Below are 13808 nucleotides of genomic sequence, written 5' to 3'. Positions count from 1 at the left end.
AAATTGGCTCATAACACACCATAGACCAAATGATAATTGTACAGGGAAATCTCACGATGATCGGGCGTTTGGCAAAATCAAGACAATAGCAGCCCAAAAATTGTTATGTGTGTACCAGACCTTAAATGGTAAAAACTGATTTATGCTGGGTTCAATTAACACAGTGTTGAATTTACCACAGAAAACAAACAAACAAAAAAAAAAACAAACTAAAAAACAGAGCTTCTGATGATCTACTCCTGAAACAGAGTCCAGTGATATTGTATCCTGCATACAGAAATGAAGAGAAGAGAAGAGTGAGAAACATCCAAAGTGGATTCCCTGCAACTGTCTGTGACTGTTAATACATCTGAACTGCTGACCGAGCTGCTTCAAGCCTGCAGGGTTAAGTTCTCCTCTGGGTCGGTCTTGCTAAGATTGAGGCTGCAGTTGTAAATTATTGACGATGATGTTGCGGGCTGAGGTGTAAATGCAGCGTCAGCTTGTTGCAGGTGTGTGATCAGAGCTGGAACTGATTCACCTACATGACTGACAGAAGAGACAGTTTTAACAACAAACCAGATCAGCCTCAGAAGTTCACCTGAGTCCAATGCTCACAGACAGCTGCAGCACAACCTGAGCATCAGTAAACTACATCAAAAGAAGTTGCTCATAATCTGATATGTACTTTCAAGTTTCCTGTGAAACCTTATCCCCTTGATGTGTACTGATGTGTGGCACATCAACAAGACTCACATCTGGTGATATGAAAAATGTGACATAACCCCTAACGTGCTCATTTCCTCCACTGGGAGCCAGTTTCCATTAGTCCCCATCAAAAGCAAATCCATTCCATCCACTGGGCTTGTTTCTGTCATTACTGTAAAAGTGACGCTACATTAGAGCTCCAAGCTTTTCCCCTCTCCCTCATCATTAACAGCACGGAAATGCATTGATATGCTTGTGTGGTCATAATCCTGAAAATTCGTCTCTTTGGGGAACTCAGAGAAAAACAAATTAAAACTGGAGGTCAGGCTTCGTGCTCCTGGAACGTCAGCTGATAACAGAGTAATATCTTTCTGTGTTAGTCATATTGAGTTTATGCATCATAAAATGTAGGAATAAAATAACAAATTTTCTTAGATTTATTTTGATTTAAACTCCTTTACTTATGATCTACCCATTTTTATCCTTATCTCCAGGGTTAAACTTTCCCTTCTCTTCTCCTCGACCAGCCCCTCCCTGATACCTTTCCCCTTTTAATTATGTTGCAGGTTTACAAGCACAGAGAAGTCTAAGAAATGTGTATAGGTCCTGCATGTGGCAAGAAACAGAGGTTTGATTCTCTTAACACTCACCATCTACCTGTTCAACTAGTTGTTAACACAAATATCTAATCAGCCAATCACAGGGAGAAATGAGATGTAACAGACATTGAACGTGGCATGGTTGTTGGTCTGAGTATTTCAGAAACTGTTGATCTACCAGGATTTTCACACACAACCATCTCTAGGGTTTACAGAAAATGGTCTGAAGAAGAGAAAATATCCAGTGAGCAGCAGTTGTCTGGAACGTCTTGTTGATGTCAGAGGTCAGAGGAGAATGGGCAGACTGGATGGAGATGATAGAAAGGCAACAGGAAGTCAAATGACTACTGGTTCCAAGATATGCAGAACACCATCTGAGAACACACAACACATTCATCCTTGAAACAGATGGGCTACAGCAGCAGAAGACCACACTAGGCTCCTCCTATCAGCTAAGAACAAACAACTGAGGCTACAATTCACACAGACGATGGATAAACGTAGGGTCAGAATTTTATGGAAACAACATGAAAACATGGATCCATCCTGCCTCAACACTTCAGACACCTGGTGGATTGAATGGTGTTGGGAATATTTTCTTGTCACACTTTGGGGCCCTTAGAACCAACATGGCCTGGTTTAACCATCACAGCCAACATGATTGCAATGTAACATCTTCTGATGGCTACTTCCAGCAGGATAATGCACCATGTCACAAAACTCAGATCATTCCCAACTGAACGTGAACTTTCTTGAACATGATAGTGAATTCACTGTACTCCAACGGCCTCCACAGTCATCAGAGCTTAATCCAGTAGAGCAGCTGTGGGATGTGGTGGAATGGAAGATTCACCAAGATCTGCTGGTTGTTAAACCAACACGGCTGAGAACTAAGGGTGACAGAGCCTTTGCAGCAGTGGCCCCTGTCCTCTGGAACTCCCTTCCTCTAGGCCTGAGATCTGTGGACTCCATGACCTCTTTTAAAAAGCAGCTAAAAACACATCTTTTTAAACTTGCTTTTACTTAGTTTTATTTGTTTTTATTATCTCTGTATTACTGTTATTTGGTGTTTTATCTTGTTGTTAAGCACTTTGTGATTTTATCTTGAAAGGTGCTATATAAATAAACATTTACTTACTTACTTTACAACCTTCCCATCTCATCCAGCATCTGTCCTTACCTGTGAGAGTGAACGAGAAAGATAGTATCACAAAGAAATCTGATCCCCGCCCCCCATCAGCTGTGGGCAGGCAGCGAGAGAGTTGGACTGAAAGACAAACAATGGGAAAGACACATGAAGACGAGGAGTCCTCTGAGGAGAGATAATCTCTACTCCATGTACAGTATATCCTATTCAGTCAATAAGAAGAGAACGCTTTACGGGCACCCCCCTTCCCTCACTGAATCCTTCCACTCTTATCTCCTGTGCCCCCCTTCCCAACCCCTTCTCACCGTTCATCTGTCTTCACCTCATTTTTGGTATTCCAGGCACGCAGCATTAAAAACTTAGAGCTATGACTCTGCTGCTGCCACCTCTCGTTCCTTCTCTCACAGTCAGACATCGATTTCCTATTGATGTGCCAGAAGGAGAAGGAGGGAGGTGTGTCGGGTGTGTGTGTGTGTGTGTGTGTGTGTGTGTGGGGGGGGGGGGGGGGGGGGGGGCAGACCAAAGCCTACAAATGGATGCAACATCAACCAGTAAAGAACTGAGAAAATACAAACTTTGTCTAATTAAGTTTAAAGGTAAATAAACATCAGTGGTCTGGATGTGGACGCCTGGAGACCCTCAGAAAAAATTACATCTGATTTTGTTTGTACAGATTAAAATGAACTATTTACACTGAAAAAGTCATGTAGCTGCAGTTAATTCTTACTTTGGTGTAATGGAAAATATGGATTTTTTGTTAGAAACTGTATATTTTACTTTAACTTAAAACAAACAAACAAACAAACAAACAAAACAAAAGAAAAACTCCATGTGGAAGAGGTCAATAGAGACAGTTCATCTTAAACTAAATCTGGACTTCAAACTAAAAGTGTTCGTGTCACGTGACTCTGTGACATCACACAGATCACATGGTGCTGGGTACTGTCTTCTACCACACTCCATTCCAGTTGGTGGTGGTAATGTACTTAGTCATTGGTTGCCAACCACCAGTAAACAAGAAGAAGAACACAGAGCCTATAGCGCTTTTAATACAAGGGAAGGATTAAAAATCTTACTTTATGCAGCAATGTGTATCATCTGCTTACATTTCTGGATAGTGTAGTGACACACATGTCAAGCCTAATGAGTCATTTCTTCTAATTTTGAGTTTTAAAGATTTGAATATTTGAGAGGATTCAGTCCTACGAAGAGCAGTGACATCTGGTGGCCAACTAAAGCCATAGCAACCTCTAAAGAGAGAACTTGGTGCAAGATATCAGTAAATAAGTGTTTGGTGGATTGCTTCTTTGTTGTAACAATTCCACTTTGTAGAAAATCTTAAACTATTGTAAAGTCTGTTTTTCTTTTGAGTGTAGCTACATTGGTAAGAAAAATGCATTTGTGGGAAGATACCCCAGGGCAAACCCAGGACTCACTGGAGTCCTCCAGGGAGGAACAATAAGTTGTTGCTGGGGAGAAAGGTGCATGATCTCCCTGCTGGACCCATGCCTCAGCAACCTGGATCTCGGATAAATGGAAGAACATGGATGGATAATGAATGAGTGTGTGTACTGATTGGAAAGAACTCAGATAAGGTTATTATCATTTTACTGACTTTCACAGCAATTTTAGATTCTGATAAATTCAAAAAGTAGAAACACACAAAGAGTACTAAAGCTTATACATGTATAAGGGATTTAAAAGAAAAAAGATCAACTGCTTGGACTCATTTTCTTACCTGAATAACTCTAAAATCATATCAAGGGTTAAAAATCACAGCAGATACATCACCAGACTGACTTCACACAGACTTCCTCTCAAAGAACAGACAGCATTAAAATCCTGATCATGAAATGATCATGAAGGATGGGTAGAGAGGCAGAAATTGGAGCTCACAGTTTTCAAGATCTCAGAGCCACTTACAGAGGACTTCTACTCTGTTCTGGGCACCACGCTGTGTCTGTAATGAAGTCTGATTGCTGATATTGACTGCTGAGACACAGGGCAAAGTCTGCTTTCTTCAAAGCTGCCTGCTCTTTATTTTTTGCTTCACCTTTGTTCCATTTATTCCTTTTGTTCTTATTTTTCCTTCCTTCTTACTGTTAATATTTCTGTGACTCCTGGGATCAAGATCAATCTGAACAGTAAATATGAAAAAAGAAATACACTTGAAATAATGCAGTATTTTGTTTTTTATTTTTAGCCCACAATTCTAACCCTTAAATGACAGGAACAAAACATGTCTGCAAGTTGTTTGCAACAAACTTCTGAAGTGCACATAGTTATTTATTGACTGATGAATCAGACGATTGTTTTGTTTTCTTTTTTATTATCATTATTTTAGTTTGCAGCAGTTATTAAGCTTGATGATGTGATTGCAGCTGAAAAAAGGAGCCATCTGTTGGAATAATGGGCCAGCCTTGTGAAAACAGCTGCAGATGTTTGAGTGTTTAATGGAGACAGAAAAAAGTAGAAACCAAAATTAATGACAATAACGATGTCATATATACATGGAGAGTAAAAAAGGGGATAGGAGCCAATTGCATCATGCAGAGTTCCCTAACAGCCTTGGCTTAAAAGAGCAGAACTAAAGGGATGGATAAGGGTCACTAAGCCAGACCTAATTATGAACTTCATCAAAAAGGAAAGTTTAAAGACTAAACTTAAAGGTAGAGAGGGTGTTGGCTTCCTGAAACCAAACTAGGAGCTGGTTTCACAGAGAGGGGTCAGGTAACTAAAGGTTTAGCCCCCCATCCTTCTTTTGGATCCCAGAACTCTGGGAATTAAAGCAATGTGTCCTTTCAAAACAGTAATCTACGGCTTCATTTACGTCTCAGCTGGATTACTATAATGTATTCTAGATTTACTGAGCTGTTAATATGCACACCATGAATCTGAAAATTATCTGATTTCTTGAGTTATCAGATTATTCAAGACATCATGTAGCATATTCTGAACATGCTTTATCAGACAACGGCAGTTACCTGATTATGAAAAATCAGATGAACACACCTCAGTATCTCCTCAATATCACTGTAGCATGTAGACGCGTATTTCTGATTTATGTCGTTTTTTTTTTGTTTTTTTTTAACTCATGCCCATGTGCAACGCTAAAACCAAGGATACCGTTATGTTCAACAAAAGGCTGGATGTTTTAAAATGACGGATGTACGTATTCCAAAAGAAATCAGATAATGGACTGTAAAATGTAAATCAAGGTTTTATCCCATTATAGAAATTCAGTAATTCTTGCATTTAATCAGCATGTTGTATTTATCTGATTATTCCCAATTATTGGATTTTGACGGTCATGTGAACTGGGACAGAAAATCTTCCTTCTCAAATCTCCAACAGCTTTAAAATGCCACTGCACCTCATTTAACTGAAACCCTAGTGTCACTCCATTGGGATGCCTTTGGACTGTAGTGTTTATTTTAGTTCTCTAATTTAATTTTAAATCCTTAAATGATTTTGACCCACCTCATCACTGAGCTGCTGCAGCCCTAAACTGCACAGTTGTCTTTTACTTTTATTTTAGACATATTTAATCTATTCATTGTTTTTAGTTGTAAATCTTTGTTTTTAATATTTTATTTAAAATCATGATCTACAGAACTTTGTTTCAGCTGTAGTTGTCACAAAGGAGCTTTATCGATGAAGTAGGTAATGGTACATTTAATTATTTGGTATTCAATATTGACATTATTGGTCCCAATGTTATGAAATAATAATAATAATAATAATAATAATGCAGGGGAACTACTTATTAGACTCCATGAGAACATTAGCTGGTTTTAAGGAAAACCGTGTGAATTCAGTTGTAAATAGTTGCGTTTCAATTAAAATCTCGTCCTGCGAGACTCCCCTTTGAGGAGGATGGAGATTTCCAATTCCTTGTGAAACTGCATTTCGCTGTTGTTTCCTATCAAGGATGAAGGTTATATTTTTCTAAATTTTCTAAATATCTGTAATATCTTTGTTTTATGTAAAGCACTTTGAATTGTCCTGTACGTGAAATGTGCTATATAAATAAACTGCCTTGCCTTGCCTTTTCTCTTTAATTATTTGATCAAAGATTTCAAGATTTCCGTTTCCTCCATCAATACACACCGGGCCATCTTTACTTGAAACTTGAAGTGACTCGCTACACCACATCCAGTAACGTGTAAATGCAAAAAAAAAACGTGTTTCCATTACGCTCTTGCGATCCAACTGAAAAACCACCTTGTGACAGCGTAAAAATGTTTCAGTGATATTTGAGTTTTTTTTTTAAATGTAGGCATTTTCATTACCATTTTTCTTTATTGTGATAAAGGAAACATCTAATAATGAAAACATTTTCACAGCTAGATCAGATATGAATCATAATTATATGAAGACAAACAACTGCTACTACAACCTTCATCATTTAGGAACAATCTCACCTTCGTTGTTCCATGACAGACTATTTTTAATGCCCCCCTCCTCACACAGAAACTGTCTTGGTGCTACAAACCTGTTGCTGTCAGTCACTCTTAAGAGGTTTTTATTCGAACACACCAGTGCACGTCCACACATGCCTCTCATGTTCACTCCCAGTGTAATAAACCCAGGAAGGTCAACAGGGGAAAGCAGTAGTTTCCTGTTTCAGCCCAGAGTGTTTATGTGTGTGTTCTAGTATTACTGGTGCTGAGGGGACATAAATCTTTTTACAGTCACTGTTCGGGCCCTGGGCTGCTTTTCTCAGTGAGTGATTGAATGTCCTTCAGGATTGCTTCCTGTCTGAGTCCACCTGTCGAACTTGGTAGTTCAGAAGTTGGACTGGGTCTTTTTAGGAGAGGACACAAAACAGGTCAGTTGAAGAGCATGTCCTCATCAGCCAAGACAGCAGCTGAGTTCACTTCAGCTTAATTCACATCTTGTAACAACCAGGTAGAACTTTAACATTTCTAAAGCGTTATCTCCTGCAAGGAGTTTCAGTCTCCTGTTTTAGGTTGCCACATACAATTTATCAAACTGAATTTTCTACTCTTGGAAACTCATCTTACATCTGTCCATCGAACTTCCCCTGATACCTAAAATCTTTGTAGGCCTTAGGGACTCATAAGCATGCAACACAATCACCTTTACCATGTTTTAATTAAAGCTGTCCCCCAAAGGGAGGGTCCTATTACCTCCAGAGCTTTACCAAATTACACTGTAGATGAAGACAAACATCCTGTGGCAACTGCAGAGCCACAGCTCCACCCCAAACTCTGGAAAAAAAGATACTAGAGTAAAACTATATATTTACTAATGTCGAATGAGGAGACAGGTGGCAGTTAGGTTTAGAACTAGTGGCTCTACTCATATAGCCTCATAAATCTCTAGTCTCCTGAAGTCCAAGCTTCAGTTGTGCTTTTACCTTTTTCCTGGGCCTCTGTCTCCTCAAAGTTTTAACCGAGTCTTGTCTTGGGTTTTCTGTTTGGCTGTAGAGAGTCAGTTATTATGAAGTGGAGGCATTTCATCCTGGCTCCCCACAGAATGAGCTTCTTGCTTTAGCATAGCAGACTCATTCAGTTCATACAAGCTTAATCCATACAGTTAATTATTGTTGTGTCTTTCAGTCAGTATTTGAACCACACCACTGCACTAAAGCTGCCCTCATCAAATGTTTGACTAACAACCATGCAAACAAATGGTGACAGAAGTTTGCTGTTGGTTCTGCTAGATCTCAGCACCACTTTTGATATATTTGACAAGAAAACTATCTGGTCTGGTTCTGAATTTGTTTAAATTTTACTTGAAAGGCAGAAACTACTTGTTAGGGTTCTGTTATGGTTCCTGGGTTTTTGTGTGTTTCTTGGTTTATTTAGATTCTGATTATGGTTTGGGTTTCTGGGTTTTTGTAATGTCCAGTTCTGTTTTCCTGTTTTCCCTCATGTGCTCTGGTTTCTGTTCCTAGCTCGTTACTCCACCTGGTTTGATTCCTCATTCACGTCACCTGCGTCTAATTACTCCTTCTGTCTATAAATCCCGATGGTTTTCAGTTTTGCCTTGTCAGATCCTTGTGTGTGTGGTTCATGCACCTGTACTGTGTGTTTCCTGCTCCTGAGTTCGAGTTAATAAACTCATTTATCTGCACCGACCTGTCTCCTGCCTTGACTGCCTGCAAGTGGGTCCGCACCTCAGACAACACAAGCGTAACACCACTTTGTTTCAGTTAGGAACCTCAGATCTACTCAAACAAAGATGATATAGAGTTTCCCAGTGCTCTATGTTGGGCTCCCTGTTGTTCAGCATCTACATGCTCCTGCTGGCTCAGATCGTGGCAACAAATGAAATAAGCTAATGCTCCTGTCCGATACAAAGCTTCAGTTTGTGTCTCAGTCAAATCAATACACGGATGAGCCAGAATTTTCTACAGCTAAATGAAGATAATTCTGAAATGCTTGTCTTTGGAACCAAAGATAAGCATCCAAAGAGTAGTGCATAGTTTCAAATGGCAATGTTAAAAACAACAGATCAATCCACAAATCTTGGTGTCATTTTGGACTCTGAGTTAAACTTTAACAGCCACAGTACAGCAGGAACCAGATCAGCATTTTACCAACTGAAGAACATAGAATGAAAGGACTGATGAATCAGCATAGTTTAGAAATACTACATGATTTTTTTTCAGTACTTTTGACTACTGTATAATTCCAACAGGTCCAAGTACAACTGCATGAGCTCCGCCTCCAGTACTGGGAAACAATGAGAGTATAAAAAACCACTCAAGACAAAAAAGGACAGCATGTGGGAGATCAGTTACAAATAATGGATGAGTCCATTGACTCCAACAATTTCTGGAAGAAATAGTACTCTTTCTTCAAACCTTAAAAAAAAGAAATGGTGACACCTTGAAAATACACTTGGAGAATGCGTATATTGCTGTTCCACTGAATTTGACCCAAAATGATCTCCTCAATGAACTACAAATTTTAGAATCAATCATTAAAGAAAACCAAAACTCCACTAAGCTGAGTTTCAGCCTCTGTATAGGGACACCATCTACTCCAGGGGTGTCTAGCTCTGGTTCTTGAGGGCCAAAATCCTGCAGGTTTTCAATGTATTCCTGCTCCAACACACCAACTCAAATCAATAGGTCATTGTACAGAACTTCATAGGCCGTTGGATCCATTTAATTTAAATCAGGTGTATTGAAGGAGGAAAACATTGAAAACCTAAAGGACAGCGGCCCTCGAGGACTGACTTTGGACAGCCATGATCTACTCAGCACAGGCAGCTTCCATTTTCATCACGCTGGCTTCAATTCTCAGGACTTCCATGTCATCTATATAACACCAGAAGGATGAGGTGGATGTATAAGCACTAATCATTGATGCATGTAACCTCTTGAAAGTCCTTTATACTGAAATGACCCCCACCCCTCATCAATATTTCTGTACATACCCGGTTCACACTGTAACTGACAGGAGCACTGATAGGTGCCCTTAAAGAGTAAAAGCTATTTAACACTTACTTTCATCTGTGTGACTTTGAAATTTAATATGCACCACTGCCTCTGACATAAATAAATGGAAAAAAGTTAACACAGAAGTCTCACTCTTTCTAGATTGAGTTCATTCGAGCGTTTCAGTTGATAGCCCAATGTCTGCTGGGAGTTGAAGGACGGACGTCTTACCAACTAAATGAAACATGTCAGTCAGAAAACCCAGACCTGCTCAGAGTAAACTCTTTGCTTTGAGACAAAACATATAAGCACAAAGAAATCTGAACAGCTGATGTACTTCAGTCTAAGTCACTTCCTTGTTAAATTCATGCTTGACAGAATGACTGTCCATCTTTCAACCTAGTCCACGACCTCTGAAAAACAATGTCCCACTAGCTGATGTGAAACAGTGAGCCATATATATATATATATAACTAGTGTACAGAAGAGATGGGAAAGTTTAGTCAGTTACTTATTACGTACAATCAGGTAAATGACACAATGGGAAGAGATTGTTATAACAATCCATTCTTGACACTCAACATCCACTTTATCAGCTCTACCTGTTCAACTGCTTGTTAACACAAAAATCTAATTAGCTTATCACATGGCAACAACTTAGTGCATTTAATCATGCAGACTTGGAAATCTTGGAAACTCATCTTACATCTGTCCATCCAACTTCCCCTGATACCTAAAATCTTTGTAAGCCTTAGGATAGACAGTGTTTTGCTAGTTACTGAAAAAAATAACTAGTTACAGTTGCATTACTGTTAAAAGTAACCTTTTAGTTACTTTTGTAAAAAAGACATTCTTAAACCGTTGAGGCCCGCCCCATGAAAAACATGGTAAGAAAAGTCCAATTTTTTAAATATGAGGTCTTTATTTGGCCCTTTAAATTAACTTTTTTTTGGGAGGGCTATCTACCATTTATTACCATGTGATACATATAAAAATATTATAATATGATTTTCTGCTTTTGGGTATCTATTAGGGGACAGAAGATGAGTATCAAATTGTGTTCAACAGGATTTTGAGCAAAGTTTATACCATAAATTGAAGCAAAACGTTTCAGAAACTGTATGTGACAAATAAGTCATGTTGGGCTCTTATGGATTAAATTGTCCCTCATTAATATACTTATGTTAATTACACTTTTGTGCAATATAATACAAACTCAAACACAAAGAATGGTCTGAAAAAGAGAAAATATCCAGTGAGCAGTTGTCTGGACCAAAATGTCTTGTTCATGTCAGAGGTCAGAGGAGAATGGGTTGGATAAATGATGAAGTGCAAGCAAAGAAAATTGCAGCTTAGAAATATTTTGTATTTCTTAAAAAATCAAACAAAACAAAAGAAAAGACAACAAAAAAAGCAAAAAAAAAAAAAAAAAAAAAAAAAAAACAAAACAAAAAACCAAAGATAAATATTTAATCACACAGCATTTACTTGGAGGAAAAAGGGAGGGTAAAATGAGTTTGGTCCAGACCAAACTGATTAAGAATTCTAGCAGAAGTGAAGTGACCCAGCACAAAGTTAGACTTTGGGCTTCAGATAAGCACTGTGCATTAAGAATGCATCATTACACAACAAAATATGGATGTTTTGCATAGGTTTTATGTAAAGTTTTATGTAAACACAAAAGATGCATAGAAGTACGAAGATAGCGACATATGACAAAGTTTGAAAAGACATCCCAATTTACGTACATAACGGAGCATAAATGGCCTAAAAAAACCTTGCTTTCACAGTAAAGATCTTTTTTCATTACCTAAACCTAAACATAGTCTTTGTCTTGAAAAGCAAGCTGTTTAAACCTTACATCCACAAAGCAACTAGCAGCTAGACAGTGAAGACTTTAAATATGCTTGAATCTGTGCTGGCATTGTTGGCACTGCTGTGCCAGCTGTGTGGCAAGTGAACAGCTCTGACGTTCACAAGACCATGAGTTGTTTAACCATGAGTCAAAACAAATGAGACTGGGAATAATGGAACAGAATTATTTTATAAAAAAAATATTACCTGTCTTCTTAGCTAAAAATTTCTTCTGTTGAAAGTACAGTAAATTTAATGCAACCTTGTCTATGTACTCTAGTTTAAATGATCTACTGTGCAGGTAACCTTACCTGAATAAATCTAGGCCTGTTGAAATGATGCGAGATGATCTCAGGGACACATATTTAACTCCAAGCTGAACTCATGCAGATATTTTTGTTTAATTATTTATTTTATTATTTATTTAATAAGCGTATTTCCAATGCAAGTGTGTGATGCTGCAGTTTTGCAGGGAACTGCTGTTGTTTGATCATCACCATAAAAACCTAAGGCTAGAGAAAGACTTTCCCAAAATTTAACCAAATCTCCACATTTTCTCCCTCTGTACCTCAATAGTTGTCAAGGTCGGAGACCGTAGCACAGAAGGAGGACCCAAATGCAGAACACCCTGTGAGGGAGGAAATGAAAAGTGTTTATTTATAATTAATGTAAGAAGCTTGGTCCAGGTCCAGGAAGCTCTTCAAGGATCCAGTGGTGGTATGACGGTGGAGGGGTAAAGCCAGGGAAGTATCTTCAGTTGCGGTGAGAGAGTTAGGTGGCAGGCAGGGCGAGCAGGCAGGCACAAACTTTAGGTGGTGAGCTGGTGGTAAGAGGAGTCCTGGGGTCTCATTTATAACCGTTGCGTACGCACAAAATGGGGCCTGAAACTGGCGTACGCCTCTTTTCACGCAAAGGTTGTGATTTATAAAAAACAAACTTGACGTGAAAATGTGCGGTCTTTCACGGCAGCTCTGACCCATGCGTACGCTGGTTTTGGAGGCTGGGGGAATTGGCGACACAGATGGAGAGGTGGGGAATTAACAACACACTGCATCCAGAGTCCTCTTGTGGCAGCGTGGGGTCCTGTCACCATGTCTCCAATTAATTTTGCGCTCTGGCTGTATGACCGCAGATGTGATTTCGGCTCACTGGTCAGCGTGCATGACTTCAACCCGGCAAGAGTTCATAACCCGTCTCCGCTGTCTATGCGTCCTGCTACACTCTTCCACATCCAATTTCCCTATATTGCAGGAGAACAGGCCGACATTAAAAGGCAATTTGCAGCAATGTCCGGTTTTCCTAATGTAATCGGCGCAATTGACTGCACTCATATTGCTATAAGGGCCCCATTTGTCGATGAATTCATCTATGTCAATAGGAAGCATGTGCATACTATCAATGTTCAAGTCATATGTCAATCCAACATGATGTTGACAAATGTAGTTGCACGATGGCCTGGCTCTACACATGACTCTTACATCCTAGCGCAAAGCAGTGTAGGGAAGAGACTGCAGGCAGGCGCTGTACGTGATGGCCGGCTTCTTGGTAAGACAATAACTTTATATTGACAACCAGCTTAGCCAGATGCAGACCACTGATGCACTGTTTCATTGAAATGCAGGGGACAGTGGCTACCCCCTCCGGCGCTGGCTCCTGACCCCCCTCCCAAACCCCCAGAGCGCAGAGGAGACCCTGTTCAATACCGCTCACTCCCGTGCGCGCTCAACTGTAGAGCGCGCCATTGGCCTTTTAAAATGCCGGTGGCGGTGTCTGGATGCGTCAGGGGGTAGATCATTGTACCATCCCCAAAAGGTGCGCAGGATCATGAGGGCGTGTGGGGTGCTGCACAACCTGGCACTGAGGCACGGCATCCAACTACCTCCTGGCCTCCCCCCTCCTCGGAATGCCGACCCTCACCCACAGCCCCCTCCCAGACACAGGGAGTTCCAACACGGGGCACGGCTCCGTGAGGAGGTCATGCAGCGATTAAGCAGACAATAAGGTTCACTTTTTCACAAGCTCTTTTAATGTGTTTGGAATGTCGAACATAATGTCACACAAATTATGCAGTGTTGTTCTGATTTCCTTCAGTTCATTGATGGTTTCT

The sequence above is a fragment of the Melanotaenia boesemani genome, chromosome 3 (assembly GCF_017639745.1).
Source record: "Melanotaenia boesemani isolate fMelBoe1 chromosome 3, fMelBoe1.pri, whole genome shotgun sequence".
In the NCBI taxonomy this organism is placed as follows: domain Eukaryota; kingdom Metazoa; phylum Chordata; class Actinopteri; order Atheriniformes; family Melanotaeniidae; genus Melanotaenia; species Melanotaenia boesemani.
This window is presented reverse-complemented; position numbering follows the sequence as displayed.